Genomic DNA, 11,801 nt, shown 5'->3' with positions numbered 1-11,801 from the left:
TGGTAGTAGTTTGTGTGTGTGTGTGTGTGTGTGTGTGTGTGTGTGTGTGTGTGTGTGTGTGTGTTTGGTTCATAGAAAATGTCACATGCACACAGTATAACTATAATGGAACAAATATTAACCATTGTGATAATTCTCTCTCTCTCTCTCTCTCTCTCTCTCTCTCTCTCTCTCTCTCTCTCTCTCTCTCTCTCTCTCTCTCTCTCTCTCTTAATTAACCTCCTTCCAAAGACGTCTTAAGTCATTTTTCTTTCCCGTTTGTTTGTTTCAATTGTTTATGTTGTCTTAGCCTAACTCTGCTCTAAATTATCTTCCTCCTCCTCCTCCTCCTCCTCCTCCTCCTCCTCCTCCTCCTCCTCCTCCTCCTCCTCCTCCTCCTCCTCCTCCTCCTCCTCCTAATTCTCTATTCTCTTTATCCTCCTTTTTCCTTTTTCCTCTTTCGCTGCTTTCTCTTCGTCTGTCATTCGCATTCACATGTTTTTCTCCTCTTCTTCCTCCTCTTCCTGTTCCATTTCCTCCTCTCCTCCTCCTCCTCCTCCTCCTCCTCTTCCTCCTCCTCCTCTTCCTCCTCTTTCTCTTCCTCGTTTTCCTCTCTTCTCGTGATTTGTTTTCGTTTTCTATTTATCTTTGCATTCGTATTATTATTATTACTTCCGCCTCCTCCTCCTCCTCCTCCTCCTCCTCCTCCTCCTCCTCCTCCTCCTCCTCCTCCTCCTCCTCCTCTTCCTCTTTTGGCCACACATCACTTATTATTACTTTCCACGTAAGAGAGAGAGAGAGAGAGAGAGAGAGAGAGAGAGAGAGAGCAAAGATAGATAGATAGATAGAGAGAGAGAGAGAGAGAGAGAGTGTGTGTGTGTGTGTGTGTGTGTGTGTGTGTGTGTGTGTGTGTGTGTGTGTGTGTAATTCACTGTTTGATCTGCTGCAGTCTCTGACGAGACAGCCAGACGTTACCCTACGGAACGAGCTCAGAGCTCATTATTTCCGATCTTCGGATAGGTCTGAGACCAGGCACACACCACACACCGGGACAACAAGGTCACAACTCCTCGATTACCCGTACCTACTCACTGCTAGGTGAACAGCACCTACACGTGAAAGGAGACACACCCAAATATCTCCACCCGGCCGGGGAATCGAACCCCGGTCCTCTGGCTTGTGAAGCCAGCTACCGGGCCGTGTGTGTGTGTGTGTGTGTATGTGAAAAAATGCATAACTAACAATAACAATAACATGGCAGTCAATATAACGCTAACCTGTCAGTTTTCATCAATACTTTCCTCATCTGGTTGTCCATCATTAGTAATTGGTGCCCCGGTGGTAATTGGTGACCCTGTGGTAATTAATTAGTGCCCCTGTGGTAATTAATTGGTGCCCCTGTGGTAATTAGTGCCCCTGTTGTAATTGGTCTCCCTGTGGTAATTGGTGCCCCTGTGGTAATTGGTCTCCCTGTGGTAATTGGTGCCCCTGTGGTAACTGGTACCCCTGTGGTAATCGGTGGCTAACTTGTCAACGAAACTCAGTGCAACAAAGGGAGTCAGTAGTGTGTTTGTGTTTACTGCTTATCTTTCTACTTGTTGTGTTAGTCAGTCAATCAGTCAGTCAGTCAGTCAGTCAGTCAGTCAAAGAGATTCAGTGCAACAAAGGGAGTAAGTAGTGTGTATGTGTTTACTGTTTATCTGTCTATTTGTTCTGTTTGTTAGTTGGTCAGTCAGTCAGTCAGTCAGTCAGTCAGTCACCTCAATCAATCTATTTATTTGTTCTGTAAGCTAGTCAATCATTCAGTCAGTAAACCTAACCTAACTTACACACACACACACACACACACACACACACACACACACACACACACACACACACACACACACACACACACACACACACACACACACACACACACACACGTTTTTTTCAGCCCACAAAGCGTGATAGCCTCTATATTCAGTCAATTTTCACGTGACATTTAACTCTTAGGAAATTTTTTGATTGTTGTGGAGTTAGACAGACAGACAAACAGACAGATAGACAGACAGACAGATTGATAGACATTCAGACAGACAGACAGACGGACATTTTCTTATTGTTTCCATTTTCTTCACTCAATTTCTTTTACTTTCCTTCTGTTTTTCGTTTTCATTTTCTTTGTTTTTATATTTTGTCTTTCTTGTTTCTTATTTATTCGTATTTTCCTTTCATTCTTGTTTTCATTATTTTGTTCATTTGTTTCTCTCTCTCTCTCTCTCTCTCTCTCTCTCTCTCTCTCTCTCTCTCTCTCTCTCTCTCTCTCTCTCTCTCTCTCTCTCTCTCTCTCTCTCTCTCTCTCTCTCTCTCTCTCTCTCTCTCTCTCTCTCTCCTCTCTCTATTCCTCTCTTCCTTTCCTTCTCCTTCTCCTACCAATCTCCCAAACACCCTCACATAAACATTAAAGAGAGAGAGAGAGAGAGAGAGAGAGAGATAGAGAGCAAGCAATTACTAATGAAATCATCTACCTGGTCCCTGTCTCTTCTCACCTGTGTGTCTTATCACCTTGATCTCTCTCTCTCTCTCTCTCTCTCTCTCTCTCTCTCTCTCTCTCTGGTAACTTCACCCAGGTGCTTTTTAACAGTGCTTGGGTGACACAAGAGAGAACATAATGGAAGAACAAGTTAACAGGAATGAACATAAAAGAACCACGATTTTTCATTTGATTTAAGAGGGAAAACTGACCCAAAACAATAGAAAATGGAAATAAAAAGGTCCATTTAATTGCCAGCCTCCTCAAAGGTCAGTGGAGTGTAGGTAAAGACGGTAGAATGTTGATAAAAGTTGTGCATTGAGAAGAAAGTGATTAGATAAGGAAAACACTAGTTAGAATTTTAATTAGTGACCTTGATAACACGAAGGAACACAAAGAATGAACAAATAGACACTAGATAAAAACAACCACACACACACACACACACACACACACACACACACACACACACACACACACACACACACACACACACACACACACACACACACACACACACACACCATCATTAGTTATATCCTGTTCAGAATTTTATCTAAAGAAAATATATCCTAAAGCGAACCAGAGGAGGAGGAGGAGGAGGAGGAGGAGGAGGAGGAGGTGGTGGTGGTGGTGGTGGTGGTGGTGGAGGTGGTGTAATAGGAGTAGCCCTGGAGTGAGAGAGGGAGGGAAAGGAGGAAATTGGAGTGAGGTATAGAGGAGGAGGAGGAGGAGGAGGAGGGAGGGAAGGACGGAAAGGAGAGAGATTAATGAATAATATTGGAGTCAGGAGGAATAGAAGAAGGAGAAGGAAGAAATTGAGTAGAAGGAGGAAGAAGAAGAAGACGAGGAAAGAGGAGGAGGAGGAGGAGGAGGAGGAGACAAAATAAAAAGAAGTCTGAGAAGTAAGGAAGAAGGAAAAAAGATAATGTAGGAAGATAGGAGGAGAAGGAGAAGAGGAAGAGAGAAAAAAAGAAAGGAATGAATAGAAGAAAATAAAAACACTGGATAGAGAAGAGGAAAAGTAGAAGATGGATAAGAGAAGAGAAGAGAAGGAAGAGAAAGAAAAGAAAGAAGTAATAACCGTACAAAAAATAATAAGAAGAATAAAAGTAATAATAGAAAACGAAGATAAAAAAGACCCGGATATTGAAACGGTAGTATTCCAACATTCCAGTATTCCAGTATTCCTGTATTCCAGGTCAAGGGGGAGAGGAGAGTGAGGGTAAGGGAGTCTGGGAGTGTTAGCTGGAATGAAATCAGTCGGGGTCGAGCGCCCAGAGAGGAAGGAGGTGTCACGTCGCGGCTCCTCTCTTTTCTCACTAAAAGTCTGGCTGAGCGTGTGAGTGTGTGCGCGCCGTGCTTACCTGGTGAAGTGTGAAGTGACTACCTGTTCGCCTTAATGAGCTCTAGTAAGGTGATAAATAAAGGTAGATAGATAATTAATAACTGCATTAACTTCAATATTTCTAAAGTGCATTGGCGAGTGACTGAGAATGTTAGCTTGAACACAACAGAGGGTAAGGCAAACTGGAGCCATGTCACGTAATATTCACACCTGTTCTCACCTGGAATGAGTTTAAAATGAGGTAGATTGATGGTGAAAAGGACCTTACCGTAACTATACCTGTGGAAAAAAAAGTGAAGTGATTAATGGAACCGCTGCCTGCGTACCTTAGTGAGCTGGTTCTCTACTAAATATAAAGGTACTTGATCAAATCTTACTAACTCTGGAAAAAGCTACTTGAAAATAACTCTGAAAAAGGTTCTAACTCTACAAAAAAGGTTCTTGAATCTAACTTAACAGAAAGATACTTGAAACTAACCCTACAAAAAAGGTTCTTGAATCTAACTCTACAAAAAAAAGGTACTTGAAAATTAACTCTATAAAAAAGGTTCTTGAATCTAACTCTGGAAAAAGATACTTGAAATTAACTATACCAAAAAAAAGTTCTTGAATCTATCTCTACAAAAAAGGTTCTTGAATCTAACTCTGGAAAAAAAAGGTACTTGAACCTAACTCTGAAAAAGAAAGTTCTTGAATCTAACTCTACAAAAAAGCTTCTTGAATCTAACTCTGGAAAAAAGATACTTGAAACCAGCTCTACAGAAAAGACTCTTGAATCTAAGTAACTCAACAAAAAAGGTAGATAAATGCAACAATCCACCTTAATTGTATATGAAAAAGATGAACAGAGGTGAAAAAAATACTAAAAACTATTAATGAGCTGTAGAAGGTAGATTTGCGATTCTAACCTTACTACCTTAAAAATTGACACATAATAAGGTAGATTGATAATTAGAGACGACCACCTTAATTGTATATGAAAAAAAGATGAACAGAGAGGTGAAAAATACTAAAAACTATCTATTAATGAGCTGTAGAAGGTAGATTTGCGATTACCTTAAAAATAGGCACAGAAAAAAAGTAGATTGATAATAAGAGCTGACTACCTTAATTGTATTGCAAAAAGAGATGAACAGAGAGAAAAAAAGTACTAAAAACTACCCATTGATGAGCTATATAAGGTAGATTGGTAATTATAACTTTACTACTTTAGAAATAGACACAGGAAAAAGATAGATTGATAACTTCCTTATTTGTATTGTAAAAGGAGATGAACAGAGAGGCAAAGAATACTAAAACTATCAATTAATGAACTGTAGAAGGTAGATTTGTGATTCTAACCTTACTACCTTAAAAATAGACACAGAAAAAAGGTAGATCAGAGTTACCTACCTTAATTGTATTGTAAAAGGTGAATAAACGAATGAAAACTATTAAAGACTATCTATTAATGAGCTGTATAAGGTAGATTTGTGATTATAACTTGTCTACCTTAAAGCTAGACACAGATAAAAGGTAGATTGATAATTAGAGCTGACTATCTTTATTGTATTGTAAAATGGTGAATAGACGAGTGAAAATAACTGAAAAGCACATCATCTTAACTTCTTACCTTAATATATTGTGGAAGGTAGATTGGTGAATAAACTTTTACTTTAGAAATAGACAGAAAAAAGGTAGATTGGTCATTAGGTGAAAAAAGGGAAGGGTGAACAGACAAATACTAAAAACTATTGTCTCTTCGTACTTTGATGGATTTTGAAAGGTTGATTATTGATTTGAAGGTACATTGATGGCGATACAAATAAACACCTGAATTTGACCGTACTTGAGAATATGGACAGGTGAGAGAGAATACGTAAGATGTCACCTGATCTTGCTTGAAATGAGAAAGGTTACTGGAATTGAGCAGAAACCTACCTTAATGAATATAATGTAGAAATAAGCACTTAACTTGACAGTACGTCTAATTATGGACAGGCGAGAGAGAATACATAAAGATGTCACCTGATCTTGCCCGAAATGAGAAAGGTTACTGAAATTGATTGAGCAGAAACTTGTCTAAATGGATCCAATGAAATGGTAAATATAGACAAACAGAAACGTACCGTGCCTTGATTTTCACTGATGAGAAGGTGAAAATTAATGGAGGAAAAAGAGTTTAAAGAATAAGATAAATAAAAGATAGAAAGAACCTTATCTGAATTTAAACTGATGAAAAGGTGAAGATTAATAGACGGACAAGAATAGAAAAAAAGAAAGAAGATAAAGTAAGAAAGAAAACATTATCTTAATTTGTACTGTTGAAAAGTGAAGCTTAAAAGACGAACAAGAATAGGGAAAATAAAATAGAGAAAAGATACAAAGAACCTTATCTTAATTTATACTGATGAAGAGGTGAAGATTAATAGACGAACAAGAATAGAAAAAAGAAAGGAAAAGAAAAGTAGGGAGAAAATTATACTGTACATCTCATATCTTAAATCTTAATTAAAAAAAAGATAAATTGAAAGATGAACGTAAATTGACCCACCAATAAAAAGATAGAAAAATGAATAACAAATAAGATAAAGCAAGAAACAAACGACACATATCTTGAAACTGACTGAAAGAAACGAAAGATAAACAGATGAAACAAACTTAGACACACCAATAGAAAAGATAATAGAGGAAATAAGATAAAGAAAATAGAAATAATAGAAAGACGCATATCTTATCCTTTACCCTTACGTGAAAATTAATTAGAAAGACAGGTAACAAGGAAAAAAACTCACATATAACTGATTTTCTTTTCTTTTCTCAATAAAAAAGATAGAAAATAAGATAAAGAAAATAAAGATGAATAAAACGACATATATCTTACCTTACCCTTACGTGAAAATTAATTAGAAGCGACAGGTAACAAGGAAAAACTCAAAGATAACAGATTTTCTTTTTTCGCTATAAAAAGATAAAGAAAAAGAAATAAAAGAAAATAAAGATAGTTAGAACATATCTTACCTTACCTGTACCTGAAAATTAATTACAAGCGACAGGTAACAAGGAAAAACTCAAAGATAACTGATTTTCTTTTTTCGCTATAAAAAAAGAAAAAGAAATAAGAAAAGAAAGATAGTTAGAACATATCTTACCTTACCTGTACCTGAAAATTAATTACAAGCAACAGGTAACACGAAAAAAAACTCAAAGATAACTGATTTTCTTTTTTCTCAATTAAAAAAAGATAGAAATAAAAAAAATGAAGATAATAGAAGATATCTTACCTTTGCCTGAAAATTAATTAGAATCGACAGGTAACACAAAAAAAACCTCGACAACTGATTTTCTTTTCTTTTTCTTTTTTTTCTTATTTTTCACGGTGTAGTGTTGGTCTGCGTGAATATAAAGGTGAAATATCAAGAATTCACGAGGGTCTTGCTTGGTGCGTGTGTGTGTCCGTCTGTCGCTCAGGTGAAGGTTAATTAAGGTGAGTTTTACCTGTACTTTGTTTACTTTTGTTGTTGTTGTTGTTGTTTGGTGTTTGGTGTTTGGTGTTGTTTGGTTCTTTATTTTTCGTTTATTTTCTTTCTACTACTACTGCTACTGCTATTACTACTACTACTACTACTACTACTACTACTACTACTACTACTACTACTACTACTACTACTACTACTACTACTGCCATCTTAATCTTTTTTTTCTACCTCTTTTTCTTCTCTTCTTCTTCTTCGTCTTCTTCTTCTTCTTCTTCTTCTTCTTCTTCTTCTTCTTCTTCTTCTTCTTCTTCTTCTTCTTCTTCTTCTTCTTCTTCTTCTTCTCCTCTCCTCCTCCTCCTCCTCCTCCTCCTCCTCCTCCTTCAGTTTCATAAAAAAAATCGAATAGTTTTTTTTTTCTTTTTCTATCACAGTGTCTTATAACTTCCTTCCTCCTCCTCCTCCTCCTCCTCCTCCTCCTCCTCCTCCTCCTCCTCCTCCTCCTCCTCATCCTCCTCACCTGTCGAAGAAGTCACGTCCACCTGTATATTGCTTACCTGGGCTCCTGGTGAAAGGAAAAAGGATTTGATGTTGAGAGAGAGAGAGAGAGAGAGAGAGAGAGAGAGAGAGAGAGAGAGAGAGAGATCGTGTTCCTCTCCTGGATCGGATGAAGGTTGGCTAAAATACATACATACATACATACATACATACATACATACATACATACATACATTGGAGAAAGGACAAGAGGAGAAAAGAATGTAGGAGAAGAAAATACAGGTAAAGTTTCCTCTTATAAAAGGAAAACACACATACATACACACACACACACACACATACATACATACATACATACATACATCAAATAACGTAGTGAATATTTTAATGGTTGTTTTTGCTTTGTGTATCTTTCCTGAGGCAGCATCGAGCATCTTCACTTCCATAGCTTCTCTTTATTCTCTTACTGTTTTTCTTCGTGTCATTATTTCTTGCATTTTTATATTCACTTATCCACAAACATATAATTTTTTTACTTCCTCGCCTCTTTTTTCTCTTCTTTTATTTTCCTTCCTCATTTCCTAATTCTCTTTTTTTTCTCTTTTCGTAGTTCTCATTATTTTTTGCTTTTTATATTCAGTTACCCATATTTTTTTTTCCTTCCTCGTCTCCTTATCTTCTTTTTTTCCTTCCTCGCCTTCTTTTCTTCTTTTTTTCCCTTCCTCACCTTCTTTTCTTCTTTTTTTCCCTTCCTCGCCTTCTTTTCTTCTTTTTTTCCTTCCTCGCCTCCTTATCTTCTTTTTTTCCTTCCTCGCCTTCTTTTCTTCTTTTTTTCCCTCCTCGCCTCCTTATCTTCTTTTTTCCCTTCCTCGCCTCCTTATCCTCTTCTATTTTTCCTTCCTCGCCTCCTTATTCTCTTTTTTTTTTTTTCCTGTAGTTATTATTTTTTGCATTGTATATTCAATTATCCACAAGCAGATTTTTTTTTTTCCTTCCTTGCTTCCTTATCTCTCTCTCTCTCTCTCTCTCTCTCTCTCTCTCTCTCTCTCTCTCTCGCTCTCGCTCTCGCTCTCTTTGTACATAGTTGTCATTATTTCTTGTCTTTTATATTCAATTACTCAGATTTTTATTATTTATTATTATTTTATTTATTTATTTATTTTTTTTTTACTTCCTCGTCTCCTTACTCTCTTTTCCATATACGGCAGGTGTTGGTGGGAAATTAATCAAAAACTCGTACGAACACTGCTAATTAATTCCGAGAAGGTGTTCCAGTCCAAAAGATTACGATGGCTGCAGGAAGACCAGAGATTATACTGAAGGATTAACATTTTTCTGGTAACGTAAGGGATTTATGCTATAGATTGATATTTTCCTCCCCTTCTTAAGAAAATTATAGGAAAAAGATTAGTGTTTTTCTCCCCAATGTAAGAAAATTATTGGAAAAAGATCAATGTTTTCTCCCAATCGTAAGAAAATGATAGGAAAAGATTGGTGTTTTCTCCTCACTGTAAGGAATTTTAGTAAAAGATTGATATTTTCTCCCCAACGTAAGAAAATTATAGGAAAGAGATTAGTATTTTCTCACCAGTGTAAGGAATTATAGTGAAAGATTGATGTTTCCTCCCCATCGTAAAAAAAAAAAATTATACGACATGACAATTTTTCTCCTCACGAAAGAAAAGACTAACATTTTTAAAAACTAACTATTTATCTCCCCACGAAAAGAAAAAAAAAACAAATTTTCTCCCCACGAAAGAAAAAAAACTAACAATTTTTCTCCCCACGAACTAAAAATTATACAAAAACCGTAAACACTTCCTCACAACATCAAAATCATACTGCACCATTAACATATTCTTCTCCCCGCCGTTAATTCCTAAGGTAAGGTAAGGTAAGGCACAGGTGAGAGGAAACACGAGGTCACCTGTATTACCCAAGATTTTCCCCGTGACTTCACTGACTGGCGAGGAAAACTGTGTGGAATTGTGTGTTTTTGCGTGGCTGGCTTCTTGTGGGTGGTGGGACAGCCGGGTTTGCTTCCTTTGCTTCACCTCACTACTGTTTTATTCTATTTCTCTTCGTTTTTTTTTTGTCCCGTTTTTCCTATGTATGGTTTGTGTGTTTCATGTTTTTTTTTTTTTTTTTTTTTTTTTTTTTTTGTCTGTCTCTGTTTCTCTCTATGTGTCTCTGTTTCTCTCTGTGTCTCTGTTTCTCTCTCTGTGTCTCTGTTTTCTCTCTTTCTCTGTTTCTCTCTCTTTCTCTGTTTCTCTCTCTTTCTCTCTCTCTCTCTCTCTCTCTCTCTCTCTCTCTCTCTCTCTCTCTCTCTCTCTCTCTCTCTCTCTCTCTCTCTCTCTCTCTCTTCTCTTCTCTTCTCTTCTCTTCTCTTCTCTTCTTCTCTTCCCTTCCCTTCCCTTCCCTTCTCCTCTCCTCTCCTCTCCTCTCCTCTCCTCTCCTCTCCTCTCCTCTCCTCTCCTCTCTCTCTCTCTCTCTCTCTCTCTCTCTCTCTCTCTCTCTCTCCCTTGTCCTCGTAGTTTGTTTGTTTTGCCTGTTCATCTATACAAACAGAAAACACACACACACAAAAAAAAAAACAGAAACAAAACGAAAAATGAATAAAATAAGAACAAAAAAGTTTCCCTAAAAATGATTATAATTAGATAAAAAAAAAAAAACCCAAGATTGATTTTAGAAGGACAGAAGGTTGGGAAATTTAAAAGAGGGGAGAGAGAAGGAGAGGGGAGGTAGCAGGGTAGGTGATGGGGGAGAGGAAGGGAAGAGGGGAAGAGAGTAAGAGGAGCTTGGAGAAAGATGAGAGGGGAAAAAAGGAAGTTGAAAGAGAGGAAAGGGACGAAGAAAGGGGAGAGGCGTAGGGGAAAATGAGAGGGGAAACGGAAACAAGAGATGAGAGAGAACAAAAGTGGAAGGACTATAGAAATGTAAGTGGAGATAAAAAAGGAAGGACAGAAAGAGAAGGAAATGAGAGACGAAATGAAGGAAGGAGGAAATAAAAAGATGAAAGAGAGAGAGAGAGAGAGAGAGAGAAAAGACAAGGAAACAGGAAAAGAAACACAAATTTAGAGAGAAACAGGTAAACAGAAACAAACCACAGAAAAAAAAAATAGAAAAACGAAAGAAGAGAAAAGAGAAGAAGAAAGGAGAGAAGAGAAGAGAAGAGAAGAGAAAAATAAACACAAATTGAGAGAAACAGGTAAATAGAAACAACAAATGACCAAAAGAAAAAAAAAAAAAATGAAAATAAATGGAAAAACAAAAGGAGGATAAGAAAATAAGATAGAAAAGAGAAGAAGAATAAAAAAAAAAAAAAAGGAAAATGAAACAGTATAAATGACCTCATGAATCTTCAACATGGCCTTTGGAAATATCAAGGCCCGCTGTAAGAAAAGGCCAGACCATTTACAGAACACGACAAAAGAGAAAGAAAAAGCGAAAATAAATTAACAAAAATAATCTTCGTGGCCTTTCAAAACCACAAAGAAAATGTCAAAATAATTTTGAAATACCACATCAAACAGAAAATCCATATTATTACCTAAAAATGAAATGAAAACCACATCTTTACACATTCAAACACTCATAAACGCACCAAAATCACACCAAAACACTCCCAAAACACCCCAAATCACCTTTAAAACACCCAAAACACACAATACACCTTTAAAACACCGCACTTCACTCCAAAACATCCCAAATCACCTTTTAAAACACCCCAAACACCCAGTACACCCTTAAAACACACCAATTCATCTTTAAAACACCCCAAACACCCAGTATACCTTTAAAACACATCAATTCACCCCAGAACACTCCAAATCACTTTTAAAACACCCCAAACACCCAATACATCCTTAAAACACCCCAAGTCACCACAGAACACCCCAAATTATCTTTAAAACATCCCCCCAAACACCCCAACACTCTTAGATACACTCTTAACCTTTAAAATTAAGATCACTGAAATTTACATGTGTTTCTGTGGTTCTAG

This window comes from Portunus trituberculatus, chromosome 3, assembly GCF_017591435.1.
Source record: "Portunus trituberculatus isolate SZX2019 chromosome 3, ASM1759143v1, whole genome shotgun sequence".
In the NCBI taxonomy this organism is placed as follows: domain Eukaryota; kingdom Metazoa; phylum Arthropoda; class Malacostraca; order Decapoda; family Portunidae; genus Portunus; species Portunus trituberculatus.
This window is presented reverse-complemented; position numbering follows the sequence as displayed.